Source organism: Balaenoptera physalus, assembly GCF_965194825.1.
Source record: "Balaenoptera physalus genome assembly, chromosome: 3".
Classification (NCBI taxonomy): domain Eukaryota; kingdom Metazoa; phylum Chordata; class Mammalia; order Artiodactyla; family Balaenopteridae; genus Balaenoptera; species Balaenoptera physalus.
Window position 1 is genome coordinate 133318132 of NC_138890.1, and position 24474 is coordinate 133342605.

A 24474-nucleotide genomic window follows, 5' to 3' on the forward strand; every position below is an offset into this window, starting at 1 on the left:
ATACACACACACAAACACACGCAGCCCGGAAGCCTCTCTCATTCTAATTCAGCAAAGAGCGATGGAAAGGTCCTAAATATAAATCGCTCATGAAAATCAGAAGAGAAAAAAGTGAAGATGACAACCGTTTATGAGGAAGATGAATGGTTTATCATATTGTTATGAGTCAAGAAATCAGGATATTTATTTCAGGTTCACTTTGTGCTTAGCTTAGAGTTTAAGTGTTAGGGCTGTGGAGTTCAGCAGTCCAAAGACCAGATCTACTGCTTAAGAGCTGCGTGAGCAAAGCAAATTACTTTACCTCCGGAAGCTTCAGATTGTTGTCTTAAAATTATGATAATACCACCTACTTCATAGAGTTGCTATGAGGATGAAATGAGATGTTCCTTGTAAACTATAAACTACTTAGAAGAGTAAGTGCTCAACCCCTGCTAGGTATTATCATCCTTCTCCTTCCTTGTTCCTGAAGCATTTTTCTCATGCACTCCTCTTTCCTCATTCCAGAAATGAAGAGAAATTCATCCACCTGTTTGTCAGGGAATGTGATGGATTCAGCTTATACCAACTGCAGTTGTTTGCTTCTCTTCCCAACTTGTGGTTCGGTGATATTGATAGCTGAGATCCACCACACTGGGAGTACTTACATCATAGAAATTGGCAAATACTTCAAAATAGGACTTTGGGGGCGTCTGGTTTACCAGCACACGACTGCCATTGGGTTTCCGCTTGAGTGTTTCCCTGTCAGATCAGTAGCTAGACGGCAGGCTGATGCGCAGCTCCTAGCCTGGTTCCCAGCCTCTCGCAGGTTTTCATGTAGTAAGACTCTGCTGGCCTGAGATATCTGCTACCTTCTCCTGCCCCAGTGCCTCTATCAACCTCTGACCGCTGGGCTCCATGAAACCTCACCATTGCCAGATCCCTCTATTTCACAGCTCTTTCCTGATGTCTCTACAGTGTTCACTTAGGCGACTACAACACCTCCAGTATTATCCCAGCTCCTTCCTAGTTTTTATCATGGAATTTAAATGTCTTTAGAGAGAAGGAAGGGAGGACTGGGAGAGAACCCTCTAGCTCCCTCACACACAGCTCCCATATGAGGGAAGGCTGGCTGTCTAAGGTTTCTCATTTCTGCAGTCTTTTATGTCTTCCTTCCGGGGCAAAAGGATGGGCTCTTCCATTTTCCCTATTTTCCCCAGTGGCATAGAAAGGGAGAGCAACTGATTGAACTTTTCTAGGTGATTCCATCTGACTTATCCTTAGTGGAGTTTTCCCTTTGCTTCTGCCCATAGGTTAATTGTCAGTTTTTATTTTGATTTGGGTATTCATCTTCTTTCTTCTTCTTAAGTATTTTGATTGGAAGTTGAAAAAGGTTATGTCAGGATAACCTTTTTATATTGGAAATCGTCCCAAGAGAAACTCAATTTTGCTTACAAAGTTTATTTCTGTTCTATCCCTTTTCATGCCCCACCCCCATGAAGTTGTTAACAGAATTATTGTGCATTATATTTCCTTACAGAAAGTACAGATAGCAAGGACAGGATCCAATTCAACTTAGAGTTTCTAGGAATTTCTTGGAATGTACCATTGTGCCCTGACTAAAAAGATTCCTTCAATATGCACAAATTAACAGAATTATGAACTCTGCCTTGAAGGAGAGCTGAGAGCCAGGAAATACTCAGATATATTAAAATATGTTTTCAAAAATTACCTTTTAACCTCAATAGATAAAACCTATATCCAAATTGAAAGTTTAAAATCCCCTCCAAGCTAATGGATTTAACATGAAACAAAGCCCCAATTCGAGTACGTATTGTATACCATCTACCAAAATAATTCCTGGCAGAGAAAATGTTTTATCAGAAGATCTTTCTGTGCCAGAAAGACCTGTATTTTAGGACCATCCTTAGGAATGAATGTTATACAATTGATAGTGGATATTTTCTGAATAAGAACGTGGACAGAAAAGGTAGTGAGAAATGTATCAGTGGGTTATTTAAAGGCTGCTCTTGTGCTGGGGAGCTCTGTGGACTGCGTGCGAGTGCTGGGAAACAACAGGGGTGAAGCTCTACCCCTCTTTCCCGCTTCTGTCATCAACTGGAGGTCTGGGAGGATGAGTAATGTAGCTTGATTTACTTTACCTGCGTGCTTCCAGGTTGTGATTAGCTGTCAAGGGGAGTAACCTCTCTCCTCTGAGTGAGTCATCAGATTGTTTTATTTCTGGAGAAGTAACGCCTTCCCTTCCACGTGGGGAGAGCCAGGTGAGCGTGAATGCTGGGCTTTGTTAAACAAATCAGAATCCTTTTATATGGCAGGAGGCGCCAGCCTGGGTTCATCAGGAGCAAGGCATGCCAAAGTAACCTCATTTACTTCCTTACAAGGGATTGGTAGAAGAAAGGAGAGCTTTTTATATTTATTCTTTGATTTAGTGAGATAGCTGACAAAGACAATCATGACGTCCTTGTAGATGAATCCAGGAAATGTAATGTGGAAAATAATACTATGGATTATGTGGATTAGATTCTTAGCTAATTTAATAATAGTAGCCAAACATCTCTAATTAATCAATCCATGTTGGCTTAGAGGTTTGTTTTTCTTTCTGGTGTGTGTAGTTTTATGCAGGATTCATGAATATTCATATTTTTATAAGCTATCTCAATGAAGACCTAGGAGAGATACTTCCCAAATGGGCAGATGACTAAAAGCTGGAAGCACGGATTACAGGTTGGGTGATAGAATCAAGATCTCCACAGACTACGTGATAGACTCTCAAAAGATAAAATTTGGCATGGATTAATGTCTACACTTAAATTTTAAAGATCAGCCTCACAAACAGAAGTTGAGGGAGACTTATAACAGAAAAAAAAACTTCTTAAAAAAAAAGCCAAGGGTTTTGGTGATTTTAACCTTATGCTACCTAATAGTTTACCACTAAGAAAAAGCAAAGTGAAATCTTAGGCTGTGTTAATAAAAGTATAGCAAAAGAGGACTGGAGGCCGGTGTTTTCTGTAATGATCAGAACACAGTCATTCATGCTTATTTATTACTATGGTGCCGGTTGTCATTCTAGAAGTTATGGGAATCTGAAAATGGATCAGAGTTACTTCAGGAAGCTTCCAGTTTATTCAGAGGTAAGTCTGTACTTTAATAACCACAGCAGAAGACAGGAATCAAGGTATCATAAGAGAGGTATAGGTATAGGTGAATTCAGAGAAGCCAGAGATTATTTCTAGGAGTGAGGATCAAGAAACGTTCATTGTGCAGAAGGATACATAGCTGGAGGAGAGAACATGGTCAAATCTCTTGTGTTATGTGTGACTCTTATAGGGGGCTGGCCAGCAGATACTTGGCACATGGCTTCAGAGGACCAACTTGAAGTGTCAGAAGCAAAAGGAAACTGTTTGGAAATCCTGAGTGCAGAAATGGTACAAAGAATAGGTAAGTTGGGCTGAGTTTGTCAAGGGCAATAGTGTAAAAGAAGATTTGAAAGGTAAATTAGAGTCATATAATTGTGCCTTATTAATATCAGGGGGAAGGGGTCACAGGTCTTCAAAGAGGTCCTTTCCCCTCAAACAAGGGTTGAATCTCCCAGCTTTGCCTCTGTTCTCTGACCATCACAGTCTAACTCTGGATTATTATTCTCCAGCTTATGCCGTTGGGGGTTTGATGCCTTCTATCTGCACTCTCTCCAAAACCAACCCTAATCCATTCATGTGTTATTAATACTTGTAACAACTACACTTCATGCAGAAGATGTTTGCATTTTACAGAATATGCATGGAAGAGCTGTAATCAAGGAAGTGAATTGAACAACTAATCAACCATAAAGTGTAGATAGAGTGGAAAGAGAAAGATTGAGGCCGAGAAAGAGGTAATGAAGGTCAGACTTAAGGTTGTACTTATAGCAATATAGAGGAGGGAGCACTTTTAAGAGATATACATAATGACCTCTAAAGCAGGATCTTACTTACTGGGGAAAAACTGTACACATTCCTACCTGAGTTAGGAACCAGGTAAGAATGATCACCATCTCCACAACAAATTAACTCCATCAGACTTCAGCCTACATAAGCACTCAAAGTGGAAAATAATTAGAAGGTTAAAAATTGAAAAGGAATTGAAAAGGAAGAGGCAAAACTATCTTTTTTTCCAGATTATATGATAGTTTACCTGAAAAAATAAATAAAACTCTAAAACTGAAAGCAAAGTGAAACAAATTAGTCTAACTGTATATCAAGTTGGTGCTACAACCATAAAGAGGAAAAAATTATTTCAACTGTCTTTAGCACATAGGACTCTGACTATATATCCTTAGTGAGATGTATCATAATAGTGAAAAAAATGGCAAAGAAATCTTGGACTTTACTTGGTAGCAACTTTGGTATTGTTATTGATATTACAGTTTTGAAACTAGCTCATGTACATCATAAGATAAAACAAAAAAAATTATGTTCACATTATTAGGAACCAGTATTTTCAGTGTGAGAGAAGAGATATAAATATGAAATCAAAGAAATGAAGAAAAGCTTATGTCACTCTCAGCAAACTAGGAAGGGAACTTTGTCAATTTGCTAAGGCACACACCAAAACAACAACAACAGCCAGTGTTACTTTAATGGTGAACTATTTAACATTTCTCCCCTAAGTTGGGGACAAGACAATAATAACTATTTTTACCACCTCTATTCACATTGTACTGAAGATCCAGTACTGGAGACTTACTGGAGATAACACCAGTACAATAAAACAATAAAAAATATAAAAGGCATGCAATTGGAAAGGAAGAAGTAAAATTCTCTCTATTCACAGAGGATTTGATTGTATACTTACAAAATCCCATTGAGTCTACAGATAAATTTCTAGAATAATAAGTTGAATTAGCAAAGGTATCTGGATACAAGGTCAATAGGAAAAATATATTTTTACACATTAGCAACAATCAACTAGAAAATAAAAATGTTAAAACTATCATTTACAATGGCACAAAATAATAGATACCACAGGAGTGAAGTCAACCAAAGATGTGCAAGACTTCTACAATGAAAACTACAAAACATTGTCAAGAAAAATTAAAGAAGACCTAATTAATAGAGAGATACACCATTTCAAGGATTGGAAGGCTCAGTATTGTTAAGATGGCAATTCTCCCCAAATTGATATATAGATTTAATGCAATTCCATAAAAATCTCAACAGGTTTTTTATAGAAATTCACAAGTGATTTAAAAATTTATATGAAGAAAGCAAAATATCTATGATAGTTAATCTTGAAGAAGGATGGATTTGAAGGACTAACCTACCAGACAACAAGAATCAATCTAAAACCTAAAAAATAAAAAAAAAAATTAAAAAAAACAGAATTAATCTAAAACCTATTTAAAAGAGTGAGTCTGTGTGTATTGGCATAAGGACAGACAAATAGATCAGTGAAATAGAGACTCTGGAAATAGACCCATGCATATATGGTTACTTGATTTACAACAAAGTCACCAATGCAATTCAGTGGGAAAAGGGTGACTTTTTTTTCAGTGAATGGCACTGGAACAATTTAATATTTACATGGAATAAAAAGACCCTAGTAACAGATTCTTAATTTTTTTTTTTTTTTTTTTTGGCTGCACCACATGGCTTGCAGGATCTTAGTTCCCTGATCTGGAAACCAGGCCATGGTAGTGAAAGCCTGGAATCCTAACCACTAGGCCACCAGGGAACTCCAGGCTCTTCATTTTAACGTGCTCAAAAATCAACTTGAGATTAAATCATAGATCTAAATGTGAAAGGCAAAACAATAATATTTCTAGAAAAACACATAAGATAATATATTCATGGAATTGGGGTAGGCAAAAAATTCAAAACTGAGACACAAATGAACTAACCATAAAAAAAGAAATGTTGACAAATCAGACTTCATCAAAATTAAAAACTTCTGTTCATCAAAAGCACCATTAAGACAGTGAAATAAAACTGTATGTCTACAAAGAGAATTGTACTAGAATATTTATAGCAGTTAGACTCATAATAGCCCCAACCTGGAAATGGCCCAAATGTCCATCAACAGAAGAATGGATAAATAAACCATGTGCTTATTCACTGGACAATCCTTTCAACTTTTCTATATTTTTGAAATGTTGTATAATAAGATTTGGGGCAGAAAACTACAGGAAAAAACAAACACAATAGGATGCTTATGCTTTTAAATTATTCCTGGGTATTTAAATCTAGAATGAATTTATGAACTGGCAAGGACACATATCACATTTTATGTTTTATATAGCATATCTGGGTATTTTTTAATTGAGTATACATACGTCAATAAATCATGAATTTTACTTTATCATGTGGTGCAAAAAGAAAAAGAAGCATACGTACATTCTGTTACTGCGCTGCACCTATGGTCGATCCCATACAAACATAATATTTTCAATGAGATTTTTAGAGGTATATGGAATTGTATGACTTTTTCATAATTATTCTTTGAGTTCATATTACCAAATATGATAGTTATTTTAAAAAATGGGAAATACAGAAACATCTGTAGTCAGCAGTAAGTGGGATGTATTTCTTTGCTATTTAAGTTGGAAATTTCTTATGTTGCTGAAACTATTTGTAGAATTTTTTTCAACTTAAAAACACAGGCAGTATATTCACAGAATTAAATGTACAGTTATTTTAAATTTTTAAAAATGAAGGTAATATATGGCTTTCCAATACAAAATATATGAAGACAAAATTTTTTAAGATAAAGAAACTGGCTGTAGGAGACAAGGCACTGACACCAGTCAGAGAAAGCACAGAGCTTCAGGCTTAAGTGAACATGTGCAAACTGAACAAGACCGTGGCTCAGAATGCTAGCTTCGCCCACAGGCCCCTCTGAGAGGTTCCTTCCCTGAACCCCTACAGAGGGGAGCAGCCCTGGGGGGGGGTGCCCCTGCCTCAGTACTGCAGCAGGTTGTCCCAGAGGGATGGCAGTGGTTTTCTGGACCAATCAGATCCTCTCTCTTGGGGAGATGGGAACGTCGCAAGAGCTAGCTGAGCAGTTGGCAAATTGCCGTAGAAGCTAAACTCACACAGAGAGGAACCAATATGTAGAGTCCACGAGGGGGTGGAAGACATGAGTAAACCAAAGCCATCCATGAGCAGAAGCCATGAACACGAGAAAGGATAGTAGGTATTGGTTGACAGGAGAGAGAAGAAGCAGAAACAGATTTAGCTGTGTCGATGATGATTGGGATTGACATATATACACTAATATGTATAAAATAGATAACTATTTATAGTTATCTATGAATAGTTATGTATAAAAAATAGGTAAAATAAAATTCAAAAATTCAAAAAAAAAAAAAAGATGATGCTCATATAGTACTTACTGCTTGCCAGAGAACGTCCTAAGTGTTTTATGTATATCAACTCACTTAATCCTCAATTTAAGGTAGATACTTTTATTACCATCATTTTGACAGACGAGAAACGGAGGCAGAACAGCCTGAAGTTCCTTGACAATCTGGTTCCCGGGGCCCTGCTTTTAGCCACTGCACTGTACTGCCCCACCACACGGCCCCACCGGGATGGGGGAGATGGGGGGTTCTGCTGCAGAGGCCGCCTGCGCGTGTGGCAGGATTCAGGCCCAGCTCTACAGCTGTTCCCAGGTTTTCCTCATGAGGCCTGCCTGTGTGACCTGTCCTGAGTTTGTTATGAAGCCTAGCTGGATGCCTGAGGGTCTTATAACACATAAGAATGGAGGAGAAAGAATGGCCTCCAGGAGGGAAAGAGAGCTGAGACTTGAAACGTAAGCAGTGACCACATCAGAAAGGGCCTTATAAGCCATGTTAAGGTGTTTGAACTTTATCCGCCAAACAAGGGGTGTCATTGAGGTGTTGTCATCAGGGGAGGTGGGGGGAGAATCGTGATGAGATGTGCATCATGATGAGATGATTCTCCTGGCCGTCTTGGTGGACGAGTGAGTTAGGAGGCAGTGGGAGTGGTAGAGGCTAAAGCAGTCTTCTAGGTGAGGGGTGATGAGAGCCTGAATTAGGGAGATTGGCATTGGGGATAAAGAGGTGTGGGCAAATCTGAGAGATACGTTAAGTGGGAGATTTCAGGACTTGGTGATTTATTAGGTGTGAGAGATGAGGGAGAGGAAAAGCCGGAATGATAACCAGGGAAATTAAGTAAATGATGGTGCCATTCACTGAGATAGAAAACAAAGTAGGAGAGAGTGTGTCAGGTAGGGCTGGCTTCGTGGGCCCATGAACCGTGCAGTCACACAGGGCCCTGTGCTCAGAAGGGCCCCATGATTGGCTTAAGGATCTGCTGCTGCTGCTGCTCTTAGTAATACTGAATAAGGAACTCCACACTTTGATTTTGCACGAGGCCCAGGGAATGATCCAATGAAAGAAGAGGCACGTACACAGGAGAGAGGCCATGATGGATGGGGCAAAGTTTTGAGGGCAAGAAAGAATTCAAACCAAGGACACAATTGGAAGACTTACTTTTGGAAAATAGGCAGGGTATTTCTTTAAGACAGTAGGAAAGAACAATCCACGACAAAAAGACATTTGGAGGTGACAAAGGAAAACTTGAAAAAGTTGATGGAGTCTTCAGATGGTTTCCACCTTCAAAGTAACTCATAAAGTGAGGTGATTTAAAGAAAGTGAAAAGTTGAATATTTCATTTAGCTCTGAATAATAAAGATTTTTAATGAATTCAAAAGTTTCAGTGGAATGTATGTAATTCTTTTTTGTTTTCACTTTTCTTTGCAGGGAAATAGTTATATAACCCTTTTATAGAAAAAGTGTTTTTTTGCAGTTTTTTAAATTGAAGTATAGTTGATTTACAATGTTGTGTTAATTATTGCCATACAGCAAAGTGATTCAGTTAAATATATATATATACATTCATTTTTTTTTTAACATCTTTATTGGAGTATAATTGCTTTACAATGTTGTGTTAGTTTCTGCTGTATAACAAAGTGAGTCAGTACATTCTTTTTTTTTAATTGGAGTATAGTTGATTTAAAATGTTGTGTTAGTTTCTGCTGTACAGCAAAGTGAGTCGGTTATACATATCCACACACCCATGAAGAAAACTCATACTTGTGGTCTTGTGACCCTAATATAACCAACATCAACATTTTGATGAATTTCCTTCTGGTCTTTTTAATGCATTAAAAAAAATCTTAATATACTCAAAGCATATGAGTAATTAGTATCTTGAATTTTTTTTTTAACTTTTTTACATTTATGAGTCTCCTAACCCTTTCCTCCTGCCCTGTTCCCCACGATGGCATGTAAACTTAATATAGCAGCCATTTTGGGGGGCTGCATAAAGTCGATAAATAAATTTGTTATAATTAAACAATAAGTCTCCACTCATTGAACATTGGTTCTAGTTTTCCAATGCTATAATAACTCCAGAAAAAAATATTTTCATACCTAGTATGGTCTGTTTCTTCAGAATAAATTAACAAGTAGAATTGCTTGGTCAGAAGCTATAAATAATTTCATGCTTTATAATATATAGTGTTAATTCAAGTACAAACTTGAGAAATGATATCACTTCACCAATAATTAAAATAAAAACAGCATATCATTTTTGGCCTACCATCAATTTGGCCTACCAATTTAGCCAAAGAAGAATAATAATAAATGAAAATATTTACATTAGTAAGTTGTCATGAAGTTTCTTATGAAGCAATTTGACAGAAAATATCGATGACCATAAACATTCTTCTACCCTGGTTGCAACATATTTCAAGGACATTGCCAAATCCGAGCATGTTTAGCAAAGGTATTCAAGATTTTCCATTTTGGAGAGAGGTGGTCTGCTTAAATGTCCCAAACTTGAAAACAATGGAAATGAGCAGCCTTCAGCTGGCTCTGATCATGATAAGTTAGCAAACAGAACATTATATTACAAATTCTGTGTTTAACAAAGATTTAGTTACTCATCAAAAATAATAAAGGGGCAAGAAAATTATTCTCTTCAAGTACACAACTTGAACAAAGAGATGAAGTTTCTGCAGCTTCAAATTTTCTTTTCTGGGCTCTAATTTTGTCTTTTTCATTTCTAAATCAAACAGTATTCAAGGTATCTAAACATTAAATATATTTACAAAAATGTAAATTAATGTAAAATTATAAAATAAAAACATATTTATGTATTTTATAGATATTATTTTATAAAAAATATTTTATATATTTCATGTATAAAAATGATGGTTATTTTTATGTATCAGCTTGGCTCAGCTGTACTAGACAGTTATTCAACCGCACTAATCTAGGTGTTGCTGTGGGGGTATTTTGTAGATGTGGCTAACGCCTACAGTCAGTTGGCTTTAAGTAAAGATTATCCTCAGTAACGTGAGTGGGTCTCATTCAACTAATTGAAAGGCCTTAAGAGCAAAACCTGAGGTTTCACAGATAAGAAGAAATTCTGCCTCAAGACTGCAGCATCAATTCTGCCCAAGAGTTCCAGACTTGGTGGCCTGCCCTATAGATTTCAGACTTGCCAGCCCCTACAATCGCACGAACCCGTTCCTTGAAATAAATCTCTCACTCGAATCCTGACTAATATATCATGTTTTTAAAGTAAGGTGTTTTTTCTTCTAAAATATTCAAGATTATTTATTAAAAGTAAAAAGCCCAGTACAAATCATAATTCATAAATAGAAAAAAATTTAATCTCAAAGTATTTAAATAAAATTGTACTTTAATTTGTTCAAAATTTAATTAAATCTTATTAAATAAGTTTATAAAAAAAAAGCCTTTCACAAATTCCAGCACTCAACGCCCATCTAATTGCGCTGTGAAGAATTATTGTTATGCTTCATGCTTACTCCATTCAGACCTATTGTATCAGTAAGGTCCAGTTAGGAAGCAAAAACTTAAGGAATTGGTAAACAGGTGTCCTCGGACTAAAATACTGAAAAGGAGTCATGAAAGTAACATGAGGTTAGTAGCTGTAGAAGCCACCAGCCCAGGGCTGGGAGAACAAAGAAGAAAGTAGAAGCTGGGAGGAGGGCACTGCACAACTGGGGAGGAGACTTTGAACGGGGAGAGTTGTCTTGGCTAGTGGATGCTGTGGTGCTGTTTCTGGGACTGCCACAAAAAGCAGGACGTGAACCAGCTATCGCTGCCGCATTGAAGGGCTGTCGTGGAGGTGACGCTGCCAGGAACAGCCAACACGCAGAAAGAGGAGCAAGTGCCTGCCTCCTCTGGCCTTGCAGCCTCCCTGCAGCCTTCCCTTCTGGCAGAAAGTAGGGATGTAGTTTGCAGAGTCCCAGTAATGGCTTCACACAACAAAATATAGGAGGTGGTTTGGGGTCTGAGAGACAATATAAATTAAAGGGTAAAACTACTTGTATAGTGTTACAAAGTGTTGCTCTGCTACTGTATGTGACTGCTGTGAATACAGTATTAATCTGTCAGTTCCTCCAGAACCGTGAATTGGAAAACAAAGGGAAAAAAGAAGGCTTGGCACTGTGGGGACATACTTCACTGTGGAAGAATTTATTGCCTTCAAGCTCTCTGAGACGGATTTGACAAGCTAACAAATTTGTCTTTTTTCTAACCTAAGAACTTTTGCTGCTCAGATCTGCCCTGAATTCTAAAAAGACACTGGCCTTCAATGTTGGCAGTGGAGCAACCTGCAAATCTTCATGGCATTTTGATACAGTTGCCTTTTGTTTTGAGGTTATAGGGTAAGCCAGGGGAAGTATTCCCCTGGGGGCTGAACAGGAGCCGATGTTTAGGGTTAGAGGTTGTGCTGGGCCAGTGCTAATGGTCAGATTCTAAGTGGCAGGCATGCTCTCTGATTATTTGTGTGTGTGTCTGTGCTTATGATCTGCAGGGTTTGTGGTGTGCAGAGCAAAGCTAAAGCATGAAGCCCAAGGCAGAGGTACTTCTTGTTAGATCTAAGAGTAGTATTGTTCAAGTGTCCCCTGGACCTAGAGATCATCATACTAAGTGAAGTAAGTCAGAGAAAGACAAATATATGATATCACTTATGTATGAAATCTAAAATATGATACAGATGAACTTATTTACAAAACAGAAACAGACTGACAGACATAGGAAACAAATTTATAGTTACCAAAGGGAAGAGGGAGTGGGGCAGGGATAAATTAGGAGTTTGGGATTAGCAGAGACAAACTACTATATATAAAATAGATAAAAAGTAAGGTCTTACTGTATAGCACAGGGAACTATATTCAATATCCTGTAATAAACCATAATGGAAAAGAATATGAAAAAGAATTTTAAAACTATTAATGCTGTGTTCACTTTAATATTGTGATATATCAATACCATAATTTAGTTAAGTAATTCTCCATTGGTGGACACATTTTTCTACGATAAAAGCCCTCATTAACATCTTATACTTCCATCTTTGTAAATTTGTACTATTATTTCCTTGGATTAAATTTTTTAGAAATACACTTGTTAAGTAAAAGACCATGTACACATTTAAGAATATTAATACATGTTGCTGAACTACGCTTGAGAAAGGTGATGCTGCACTGCCAATTCTGTTCTTTATCGTCTCCATTATGGATTTTAATTCCACTATCTCAGACTTCATTCACCCACCTCCATTTTTCTTTCATTCTACTGTCTTTTCATCTCAATCCATCCTGTGCTTTTCTGAATCTGTTTTATTTTATTTTTAAAAATTAATTTATTTTATTTGTTTTATTTTTGGCTGCATTGGGTCTTTGTTGCTGCACGCAGGCTTTCTCTAGTTGTGGCGAGCGGGAGCTACTCTTCTTGGGGTGCGCAGGCTTCTCATTGCGGTGGCTTCTCTTGTTGCAGAGCACGGGCTCTAGGCATGCAGGGTTCAGTAGTTGTGGCACACGGGCTCAGTAGTTGTGGCTCGCAGGCTTAGCTGCTGTGCAGCATGTGGGATCTTCCCAGACCAGGGCTCGAACACGTGTCCCCTGCATTGGCAGGCGGATTCTTAACCACTGCACCACCAGGGAAGCCCTGAATCTGTTTTAAAGAGGTCAGTTACTTTGCATTCTTCTGAGGAGGTAAACTTCCCAATTTTTTTTTTTTTTTTTTCCTGATTTCTGCAGGAAATCTCTTCAGGGTCCTGTGAGTTGTCTGAGTCTAAGGATGGTGCCCCTTCTCTTGTTCTTGGTATCTTTCCATAGGCCGGGTTTCATGATTTGTGGTTTATTCTACCTATCCTCTGGAGAAGTGAGACCTCTCAGAGATCACACTTGAGTGTGCTTTTTGCCCTCAGCGCTGCTCTCCCTCCACTTGAGTGCTGGTAATCCACAGGTCAAATCTGCAGAGAATGGCTGGTGGATGCACACCGCTCCTGGCCCAGTTCAACAGGCTTTCATCGAATGTCTCTGCTGAAAGAGGACGGAATCTGCTGCATCTATTCATTGGTGCTCTCCCACTCTGAACAGAGGTAGTTCGTAAGATTACACTCTCCAGCACGCACATCTCAAGGGCCCTTGCTTTCTCTCTTCCCCCACCTCTAGGACTCCACCAGAGGGTCAGTCACATCACAACGTAGTTGAGTGCTTGGTATCTAGTGGCTCTTTAGTTATTAATTTGATCAAAATGTAAAGGCATTTGCATTAACAAATGACATTAATGACATGCCTCTGTCGACGTAGGGAAGGACCTAGGGTTCAATGTGTCTACTGTGACTTGGCATTCCATCTGTCTGAATTCTAGTATCTTCCAGAGTTCTAAGCCCTTGGCCAGCATTGCCTGCAGTCCTCAAAACAACCTCCCACGGCAAGTAGGAGGCAGGTGTTGTTGTCCGTGAACTTCACAGGTTAACAAAGGCACAGAGGGACCCAGTGATTCATCTACCCAGTTGGTGGGCATCTGTGGTTCCCTTGCTTGCCCTCCAGTGTGTTTCCCTGTGGCATTTTGCTGTCAGCCTGCCCATCCCCTGAGGATGGTTGGGCTGTGGTGGAAGGTCAATCGGATGAGTCATTCAAACATCTGAATTGCCTTGCTGCTGCATAGAAAATGCCCTTAACGCAGGCTGCCCTGCTGAGCACTTGAGGTGTGGTGCTGAATAAAACTGCACACCACCCAGCCTGCCCCCAAAGCCGTATGTCATGTGTTTACCACTCAGACTCCATAAATCTTAATCCACTTCATCCTCAACAACAGCTTAGTCAGTATGAAATACTTCTAATAATAGCAGCAGCAGACAAGCATACACAATACCTGTCATCCTGAAGGTGCTTTAGGAAACGATGCACAGGTGTTTCTATGTCTGGTCATAACTTTAACCGTGCATCTGGAACCAGCTGCTCATGGTGAGGTAGATGGAAATATTTGGTAACCGGGAAGTCTCGGGGCTATACCTTAGGAATTCAGTAGAGAATATATCTAGGTCCAGCTGACCCCATTAGGCACATCACCTGTCGTGAACTTGCATTCCTAGGAGACGGGAAACCAGCATTTACCAAGCATGTTTTAAGAATCTTTTGGTTTACATGGAATGTAGAACTATAATGGGTCCAGCAGGTGCAGAGGGGAGCCAGCTGTGAAAGGGTTAATAGGTCAGGTAGCCTAAGAGCTAAGTTTAGAAACTCAGGAAGTGGTCATTTGTTGGACCTATGGAAATGGAAACTGGTAGGGGAGAGAGGAGAAGAGAGGGGGGAGAGAGAGAGAGAGAGAGAGAGAATCTCCTTGTTCCTGTTTCAGAGAAGGGGGGATTTAAATTATTGATTGGAGAGATCATGAGCCTGGTGGGTTCCCAGGGAGTGAGGAGAGTAAACAACACAATTAATTGGCAAATGAAAATGAGGCCGAACTGATATGGGATCCAGGAGGATTGTGAGGTACATTAGACCTCCTCCTCATTCTGCAGATGAGATATGGTCTTTTGCCCAGAGCCACATTTCAAGTATGAGAGTCTGAGATAGAAGTAATGGGGACTGGAGAAGACAGATGATGACAGGGAGAGAGGAAAAGAGAATTTGAGATGAACTAGTTGCTTCAAGTTCCTGAAGTGGAAACATACATAACATATAGAAACAAATATAAACATACACAACATAGAAACATCTATGACTCTTCTAGGAGAAAATCTTGATTCCGTGATTTTACTCCATAAATAAATCCACCTTGTCATTTATTTTGATAAATGAACTTTTACTCATGGATCCAAGTCTATTTATAAACATTTCCTAGTTTAGAATCTAACTGGTTTGAAGACTTACGTAAAACCTGTTCTTTACAGAAACTCATTTTGATCTCCCCACTATGACAACTCAGTTTTTAGTCAACCACAGAAAGAGAAATAATCTCATAAGCATGGGCCTGAAGGTAGAAAACCACTGTAACATTTACTATACAAGTCATATTCCGGAGGGGAATATACTCAGTATCAAAAGAATTACAGTGGGTAGGGCGGTTATCAAGTTTCACTTCCTTCTTCTTCAGTCATAATTTTACAGGAGTGCCATGCCAAGTCATAAAACCAGAATTACACACTAAATCGTACTCACAGGCTTGGGTATGATTTCAAGGGTTTCTGGAGTGACTATAAATATTTTCATTGACCTTAAGTGGCTAAATTGTGCATTCCTTTTTTTTTTTCCCTCCAAACTTATACTCCGAGAAATTTCCCGCATTCAGAAAAGTTGTTGGAATAGTTTAGTGAGCAACCATGTACCACCCTCTTAGATTCAACGATGGTTAACATTTTGCCACATTTTCTTTTTCTTTCTCTGGACATTAATTGAAAGTAAGTGTAGCTACCATGGCATTTTACTCTTAAATACAAGCTTGACACCTGTCATGCCATGGGAAAGTGAGAATGCTTGAACAAGTCAAGTCTTATTTAGAAAAGGGTGGGCAAGATGACTCATCAGCATAACTTCTGCGAATGGAGGTTTCTAGCACTTAGGTAATTCTCATGCTGATTCTGTGATACCTGGTGCCATTTTACAAAGCATGCATAATAAATTTCGTCTTGGTCGTTCTTGTTTCAACAATTTCAAAAGGGACAAAGCAAATCCATTTTAGTTCTGTACTTTCATGTCCATTTGCATCATTTCTTCAGAAACATCTCTTTATTACAGTGTCCTCTTGCACACACTAGAAGATAGAACTTGCTTTTTTCCTCTCAGCGTACTAAGTACCAGAGTTATTTTACAATATTTATTTGGGGCTGTTAAGGAGAGAGTTAAGATCTTTCATTATTTTACCTGTGACTTGAATCATAATAAAACACTTTCCAAGGTGAAACATGTTAAACATCACATTAACACTTGCGGATGATTACAAGGCATTACTGTATGGAACATTATAATAATGGCTGTTTACTCCAGAAAAATAATTATATTCCTTTAATGCACTCATAGTAGCTCTGCAATTTTTAACTGCTGTTTTGTTCCCAACCCATCTTGTACACAAATACAGAACTTAGTGCCAGTTTATCAGTGGCTAGATTGTAGAAGAGAGAAATGATTCATTAGGAAGCTACAGATGTCCTGTCTTTGCTTCAGAACACACCAGAGAAATTTAATTCAAAGTTCTAAAACAAATTTGATAGGCAGATGGGATATGAACTTAATGAACAAGCTACAGAACAACACTCTCTAATATGTCAAACCCCTCTCTGGCACTTTCCTTTCTTTCTATCAACCCCCAATTCCTCATAACAGGTTAACAGGTGGCACCCATGACAAATCCTCAACAATAATGGTCTAAAACTGGACAAAAGCCATTGTAGTTGGACAATAATGATATAAAATAGAGTAAAAGCCAGCTGTTTTAGGTAAAAAGTAGTTTGGCTATATTTCAAGCGCCTGGGAACCTGGCTCTACATTTGTATGCCTTGTTAAGCCAGACATCCTAGTCCAGTAGTTCCCAAAGTTCAGGGTGTATGAGGATCACTGAGTGTCAGAATGCTGATTCCTGATTCCTTAGTCCTTAGTCCTAGAGGTTCTGATTTGGCAGATCTGGAGTGAGATACAGGAATCTTCTTTCTATTCAGTCTTCCAGGTGATTCTGATGCAGGCCACGATGGAACATGCTTTGACCTATACTGTTTCCAGCACTTAAGGTGCCAAGAGGGTGGGTCATTGGTAAGCCTGATCCGTTTATGTGTGAACTGATTTAATGCTTGTCTTTGCTGGTGGCCAGTGATAATGGTCTCCATCCCATCCGAGATTAGTCAGAAGGAACAAGGGAACCATATCCTGCAACTAAGAACCGCTGTGTGGGCTGACTCTGAAATGGATACTTTATTCTCCCGTCAGCCCAGAAACAAACTCATATGACAGGATACCTGCCTAGTAGAACAGTTGACCCTTGAACAACACGGACTTGAAGTGCACGGGTCCACTTATACACAGATTTTTTTTTCAGTAGTAAAGACTACAGTACTAATATTGATTGGTTGAATCCATGGATATGGAACAGTGGATATAGAGGAACTGCCAGTAAGGAGGGCCAACTATAAATTAGACTCAAGTTTTTTTTACTGTGTAGAAGGCCAGCGCCCCTAACCCCTACACTGTTCAAGGGTCAACTGTATTTAAACAAGGCTCTGTGTGTGTGTGTGTGTGTCTGTGTGTGTGTGTGTGTGCACCCACAGCTGTTAGACCCAAGATTAGTCTTTTAAGGGTTTACCCCACACTCTTAATACAGTTCTGCTATAATATGACACATGCCTTCATAAAAATCACCATGCTATGCACAATAATAGTGCAATAAAACCCACAGGGCTTATGGGAAAAGATGCGCTCAGGGAGACAACACTCCAAAACTTCACCAGTGACACATTAAAAAAAAAAGATATAAGAACCTAATAAAAATGGTAGCACAGTTTTACACATGTTAAATGGTTAAGAAATTTATAAGTAACCTCTTTTCTGGCTGGAATCATGGAGTGTATAGAAGAGAAGGGAAAAAAGGTTTCTGCTATGCCAGATACCATCAAGAAAGAGCAAAGGAATTTTGCAGAGCTGAAGATCATGCACCTGAGAAAGAAGTTTGCCCAAAAGATGCTTCAAAAGGCAAGGAGGAAGCTTATCTATGAAAAAGCTAAACACCATAATAAGGAAAATAGGCAGATGTACGGAAGTGAGATTTGACTGGCAAAGATGGCAAGAAAAGTGGGTAACTTCTGTGTAACTCTAGAACCCAAATGAGCATTTGTCTTCAGGATCAGGGTATCAACGGTGTGAGCCCAAAGATCTGAAAGGTGTTCCATCTTCTTTACCTTTTTCAGCTCCTCAATGGCACCTTTGTTAAGCTCAGTAAGGCTCAGTTAACATGCTGAGGACTGTTGAGCCATATACTGTATGGGATACCTGAAACAGAAATCAGTAAAAGAATTGATCTACAAGCGCGGTTATAGCAAGATCAACAAGAAGGTAATTGTCCCAACAGGTAACACTTCGACTGCTCGATCTCTTGGTAAATAGGGCATCATCTGCATGGAGGATATGATTCATGAGACCCATACTGTTGGAAAATGTAAACAGCTTCCTGTGGTCTTTCAAATTATCTTCTTCATGAGGTGGAATGAAGAGAAAGGCCATGCATTGTGTAGAAGGCAGAGCTGCTGGCAACAGGGGAGACCAGATCAACAGGCTTCTTAGAAGGATGAACTATGGTGCCTCCCATGATTATTTTTATAATCTGGTCAGTTAATAAACAATGACTGCTTTCAAGTTGAAAAAGAAAAGGAAACTCATAAATAATACAATAAATACATCACTTTACCTTAAAAAAAGATTTGAAATTTGTTTGAGGAAGTAGGCATTGGAAGGGTTGCAGCTTGTAATTCATTGTACAGTGGTAGGAAGGTAAGTTATCTAAAATCAGAGGAAAAATTTTAATACTGGATGTGGATGGGCACAACTCAACACACACAGTAAACTGAGGTAGCTGGTAGATATCTGAGGAGAGTGTGTGTGTGCATTTTGTGTATTCCCAGGCACCTCAGTTCAGCTGGCTGGATGGTTTTCTGCTTTCACCTCGTGTTTCTTGCTGATAAGATCTCACATAGGCCAAGGCAAATTTGCATTATACTCATATGTTGTTTCCTAATATATCAATCACATTGGAACAAATTTGTGTTTTCAAGACAAGCATTATAGCAGACCTGACTGTACCTGTGAGGAGTTCACATGAGAAGTAATGGTTTTAGGTTGCCTAGATTCTGAGGGTAGCCAGGAGAGCATTACTGCCCTACAAGGAGTATTGTCTAGAGGGTTTGGGGACTGAAAATATGAAGGTAAAGGTAGTGGTGTTCCCTTCTATCTTCATGGCCATCCACATGGCCATGAAGGAACTCAGCATCTCATAGGTATTGTCTTATTCCGTATTTTCATAGACTAGCCTAGATTAACAACTACCCAAGGGTTTAGGTTAGCTAGATGAAGAAAAATAAATAGCATTAGAGTAAGCTTCAGAGGACTCACATTTTATTCTTAGCTCTGCAAGCTGTGTGACCTAAGGCAAGTCCCTTTATTTCTCTTGGATTCATTTCCTCATCTGTAAAATAAAGAAATTGGACTATTTCATCTCTCGAAGATTCCTCCTGGCTCCAATATCATGTGACTCTGAGGCTTTCTATGTTGATTAAATGCAGAGAAAATGAACAGTTTTCGACCTCTTTAAAACTCTCCATGTGGCTCAGCAGTTTTTTTTTCTCATCCCAGGTTGTCTTCCTTGGTTATTTCCCACAGTGAAAATTCCAAATTGTTATTATTCTCAATCTCTGTTTCCACCAACAGATGGAATTTACTGAGGCAGATCAAGTCTGAGCTCGCAAAGCTCCTTTGTTTATTTTGTTAACAGCTTTATTGAAGTAAAATTGACGTACAATAAGCTGTACATATTTAAAGAATACAATTTGATAAGTTTTGACATGCGCATACAGCCATGAAACCATCACCACCATCAAGGTAATGAACATATCCAACACCCACAAAGGTTTGCTCGTGCCCCTTATTATCTCGTCCTCCCTTCTCCTCCTCCTTCTTCCTCCCTGTATACCCAGGCAACCGATCTGCTGTCCTTCATTATAGACTAGTGCATATTTTCTAGAATGTTATATAAATGGAATCATCAGTATGTACTGTTGTTTTGTCTGACTCCTTTCACTCAACATAATTATTCTGAGATCCATCCATATTCCTTTTGTTAATAAACAGGAGAAAAAAAAGGAGCCAGGTAGTAGTCTATCATATGGCTATACCACAATTTGTTTATCCATTCACCTGTTGATGGACATTTGGGTTGTTTCCAGGTTTTTAGCCATTATATATGACTGCTATAAATATTTTTTTAAAAAGTCTTTGTATGGACATATGTTTTGATTTCTCTTGGGTAAACACTTAGGAGTCGAAAGACTGGATCACATATGGAAAGTGTATGTTTCACTTTTTAGAAACCACCCAACTATTTTCCAAAGTGGCTATACCATTTTACATTTCTATCCACACTACATGAAAATTCCAGTTCTTCCATATCCTTGCCAAAACTTAGTATGGTCAGTAGTTTTAATTTTTGCCATTCTAATAGGTATTTAATGATCCTTTAATTTGTATTTTCCCAATGACTGACAATGTCGAGCATCTTTTCATGTGCTTATTTTCCATCTGTTTATCTTCTTTGGGGAATGTCTGTTCAAATACTTTGCCCAATTTAAAAAATTGAGTTGTTTTCTATTTACTGAGTTTTCTGTAAATTGCAGTAAAACACACGTAACGTAAAATTTACCATCATAACCATTTTTACCTGTACAGTTCAATGGCATTAAGTACTTTCACATTGTTCTGCTACTATCACCATCATCCATCTCCAGAACTCTTTCATCTTGAAAAACTGTAACTCCACCTATTAAATAATAACTGCCCAGTTCTCCCCAACCCCAGCTCTGGAAACCACCATTTTTCTTCCTATCTCTACGAGTCTGACTACTCTTAAGTATCTCGTATGAGTGGAATCATATGGTGTTTGCCTTTTTGTGACTGGCTTATTTCACTTAGCGTAATTCCTTCAAGATTCATCCACATTGTAGCATGTGCCAGGATTTCCTTTCTTTTTAAGGCTGAGTAATATTTCATTGTATGTATATACCACATTTTTCCATTCCTTTGTTGATGGACACTTGAGTTGCTTTCACTTTTTAAAAATTAATTAAGTAATTTTTGGCTGCGTTGGGTCTTTGTTGCTGCGCCCAGGCTTTCTTTAGTTGCGGCGAGCAGGGGCTACTCTTCGTTGTGGTGTGTGGGCTTCTCATCGTGGTGGCTTCTCTGTTTCGGAGCACAGGCTCTAGGCGTGCGGGCTTCAGTAGTTGTGACGCACAGGCTTAGTTGCTCTGCGGCATGTGGGATCTTCCCCAACCAGGGCTCGAACCCGTGTCTCCTGCACTGGCAGGCAGATTCTTAACCACTGCGCCGCCAGAGAAGTCCCTGCTTTCACTTTTTGGCTTACTGTGAATAACGGGCTATATGAACACAGATGTATAAATATCTTTTTCAGTCCCTGCTTTTAATTACTGAGTTTTGAGAATTCTTTATGTATTATGAATACAAGACCTTTATCAGAAATACGATTCACAAACATTTTTTCCTAGTCTGTGCCTTTTCTTTTTATTTTCTTAATGTATTTCAAAGAGAAGAAGTTTTAAGTTTTGATTTAGTCCAGTTTATGATTGTTGGCTTTAGAGCTAAGAAATTTTTGCCTAACTTGAGATCACAATGACTTGGGAACTTCTCCTGGTTTTTTTTTTTTTTCCCTGCAAAAAGCTTTATTGTTCCCACTTGGTCCAAAGCTTGGGAGAAGGCTCCACCGTGGTTAAAATGATGCCTAGTGGTTGCAAGGAAAGGCTTCAGGCAGAAGCCCTGACGACAGAGGGTCTCCTCAAAGGCCGCTGGGCTCCAGAGGCTCTGAGTCGCGCTTAAGGGTGAGGCTTGAAAAGAAACTCGCCCAGCCCCACCTGGGGGCCAGGCTAGCCTGTGAGGTTAGTCAGGTGGTCGCCCATCTTCTTGATGAGTTTAACCTGCTCTTCTAGGAAGTTGCTCTCCAGGAAGTCACAGAGGTGGGGTCTGCCGGGGCAGGGGCATGCAGATACAGAAGGGCCTGGTTCGAGTTCATCTCCCTGAGAACGGCGGCTTCCATAACGTCCTGGGGTTACCCCGCTCATCTTGAGACGGAGTCTGCAGGTCCCGGAAGAGGGCGTGGCTGCTCTGCTCGTTTTGCATTTTCAGGAGCCGCTAGGCGCCCTCGCGCTTCTCCTCAGCCAATTCGCGGAAGAAGGGGCCCGTGCCCTCCAGAGCCACGTCCTCCCGTTGGAAACAGAAGCCCAAAGAGAGATAAGTGCCCGCAGATGCATGTTGACCAAGGGGTAGACGGTGGTCTCCACCTGGGTAGAATAATTCTGACGAATCTGGGAGCTCGTGGTGTTGGCTGGTCCTAGAGGCAGAGGGTAGCTAAGGGGTTGGTTCCGACGGTTGCGACTGGAGAAGAGGTTGGAGGGTGCTGCGAGGCTGGAGGAAAGGGCGACCCTGGGTCTGTTCTGTCCAAACGCTACTGAAGCAAGAGACAGATCTACAGGACCCTCTGGCCTTGTGAACTGCGGAACTTCTGATAGACGTTTTTTAAGACACATTTTATAGTTTTAGGTTTTAGGTTACAATTGGTACTATGATCCATTTTGAGCTAATCTTTTTTTTTTTTTTAAGTTTTTAATCGTTTATTTATTTATTTATTTTTGGCTGTGTTGGGTCTTCGTTTCTGTGCGAGGGCTTTTCTGTAGTTGCGGCAAGCGGGGGCCACTCTTCATCGCGGTGCGCGGGCGTCTCACTATCGCGGCCTCTCTTGTTGTGGAGCGCAGGCTCCAGACGCGCAGGCTCAGTAATTGTGGCTCACGGGCCCAGCTGTTCTGCGGCATGTGGGATCTTCCCCAACCAGGGCTCGAACCCGTTTCCCCTGCATTGGCAGGCAGATTCTCAACCACTGCGCCACCAGGGAAGCCCTAGTCCTCCAATTTTGTTTTCCTTTTTCAAAGACACTTTGGCTATTCGAGATCCTTTGCATTACCATATGAATTTTAGAATCAGCTTGTCTGTTTCTACAAAAAAGCTTACTGGGTTTTGATTGGGATGGTGTTGAAACTATAGATCAATTTGAGGAGAATTGACATCTTAACAATACTGAGTTTTCCATGAACACCATACCTCTTCCATTTATTAAAGTCTTCCTTAATTTTTCTCAGCAATGTTTTGTAGTTTTCATTGTACATAGCTTGCATATTTTTGGTCAGCTTTATCCCTAAGTATTTCATATTTTTATGCTATTTTAAATGTAAATTTTAATTCAATTTCTAATTGTTAATTGCTAGTGTATAGGAATACAATTGTTTTTTATATATTGACCTTGAGTCCTGCAACTTGCTAAAACTCATTTAGTTAATTAATTAATTAATACAATTTTTAAAGGTTACTTTCCATTTACAGTTATTACAAAATATTGGGTATATTCCCTGTGTTGTACAATACATTCTTGAGCCTATCTTACACCCAGTGGTTTGTACCTTCCACTCCCCTACCCCTATATTGCCCCCCTGCCCCACTGGTAACCACTAGTTTGTTCTCTATATCTGTGAGTCTGCTTCTTTTTTGTTATATTCAGTAGTTTGTTGTATTTTTTAGATTCCACATATACGTGATATTATACAGTATTTGTCTTTCTCTGTCTGACTTATTTCACTTAGCCTAATGCCCTCCAAGTCCATCCATGTTGCTGCAAATGGCAAAATTTTGTTCTTTTTTATGGCTGAGTAGTATTCCATTGTGTGTGTATGTGTGTGTGTGTATGTATATATATATGTATATATATGTATATATACATATATATATATGCCACATTTTCTTTATCCATTCATCTGTTGATGGACACTCAGGTTGCTTCCATATCTTGGCAATTGTAAATAATGCTGCTATGAACATTGGGGTGCATGTATCTTTTCGAGTTAGTGTTTTTGTTTTTTTCAGATATATACCCAGGAGTGGAATTGCTGGTGCTGAACTCATTTATTAGTTCTAGTACCTTTTAAATAAATTCCATGTGATTTTCTACATAGACAATCATGTCTTCTGTAAATAAAGACAGTTTTACTTTTTTCTAATCTGGCAGCTATTTCTTTATTTTAACCGTATTGCACTGGTTAGACCCTCCAATATAACGTTGAATAGAAATGTCAAAAGTGCATATCTTATTCCTCTTATTATGAATTTATGGGGGTAAATATTCAATATTCACTATTAAATATGGTGTTAGCCATAGGTTTTTTGTAAAGGCACTTTATCAGATTGAAGAAATTCTCTTCTCTTCCCAGTTTGCTGAGGTTTTTTCTTTTGTTTTTTAAAGAATTGATGATGGATTTTGTCAAATACTTTTTCTGCATCTATTGAAATGATCATACAGGATTGTTGTTATTTTAGTTTTTAGCTTTAAAAAAATCCTGTATGGTGAAT

The 24474-nt window shown here is 39.1% G+C and overlaps 2 pseudogenes across 2 annotated transcripts; one reads left to right on the plus strand and one right to left on the minus strand.

Moving 5' to 3' along the window:
- Positions 1-687: 687 nt before the first annotated feature.
- LOC309658547 (large ribosomal subunit protein uL30 pseudogene) lies at positions 688-21628 on the plus strand (annotated as a pseudogene). Its single transcript, XR_014268328.1, has 2 exons — positions 688-3435; positions 8367-21628. The product of XR_014268328.1 is annotated as a large ribosomal subunit protein uL30 pseudogene (transcript).
- Positions 21629-21718: 90 nt separating this feature from the next.
- On the minus strand, positions 21719-22607 carry LOC309658549 (ferritin light chain pseudogene; annotated as a pseudogene). The gene has a single exon. The product of its transcript is annotated as a ferritin light chain pseudogene (transcript).
- Positions 22608-24474: the final 1867 nt, after the last annotated feature.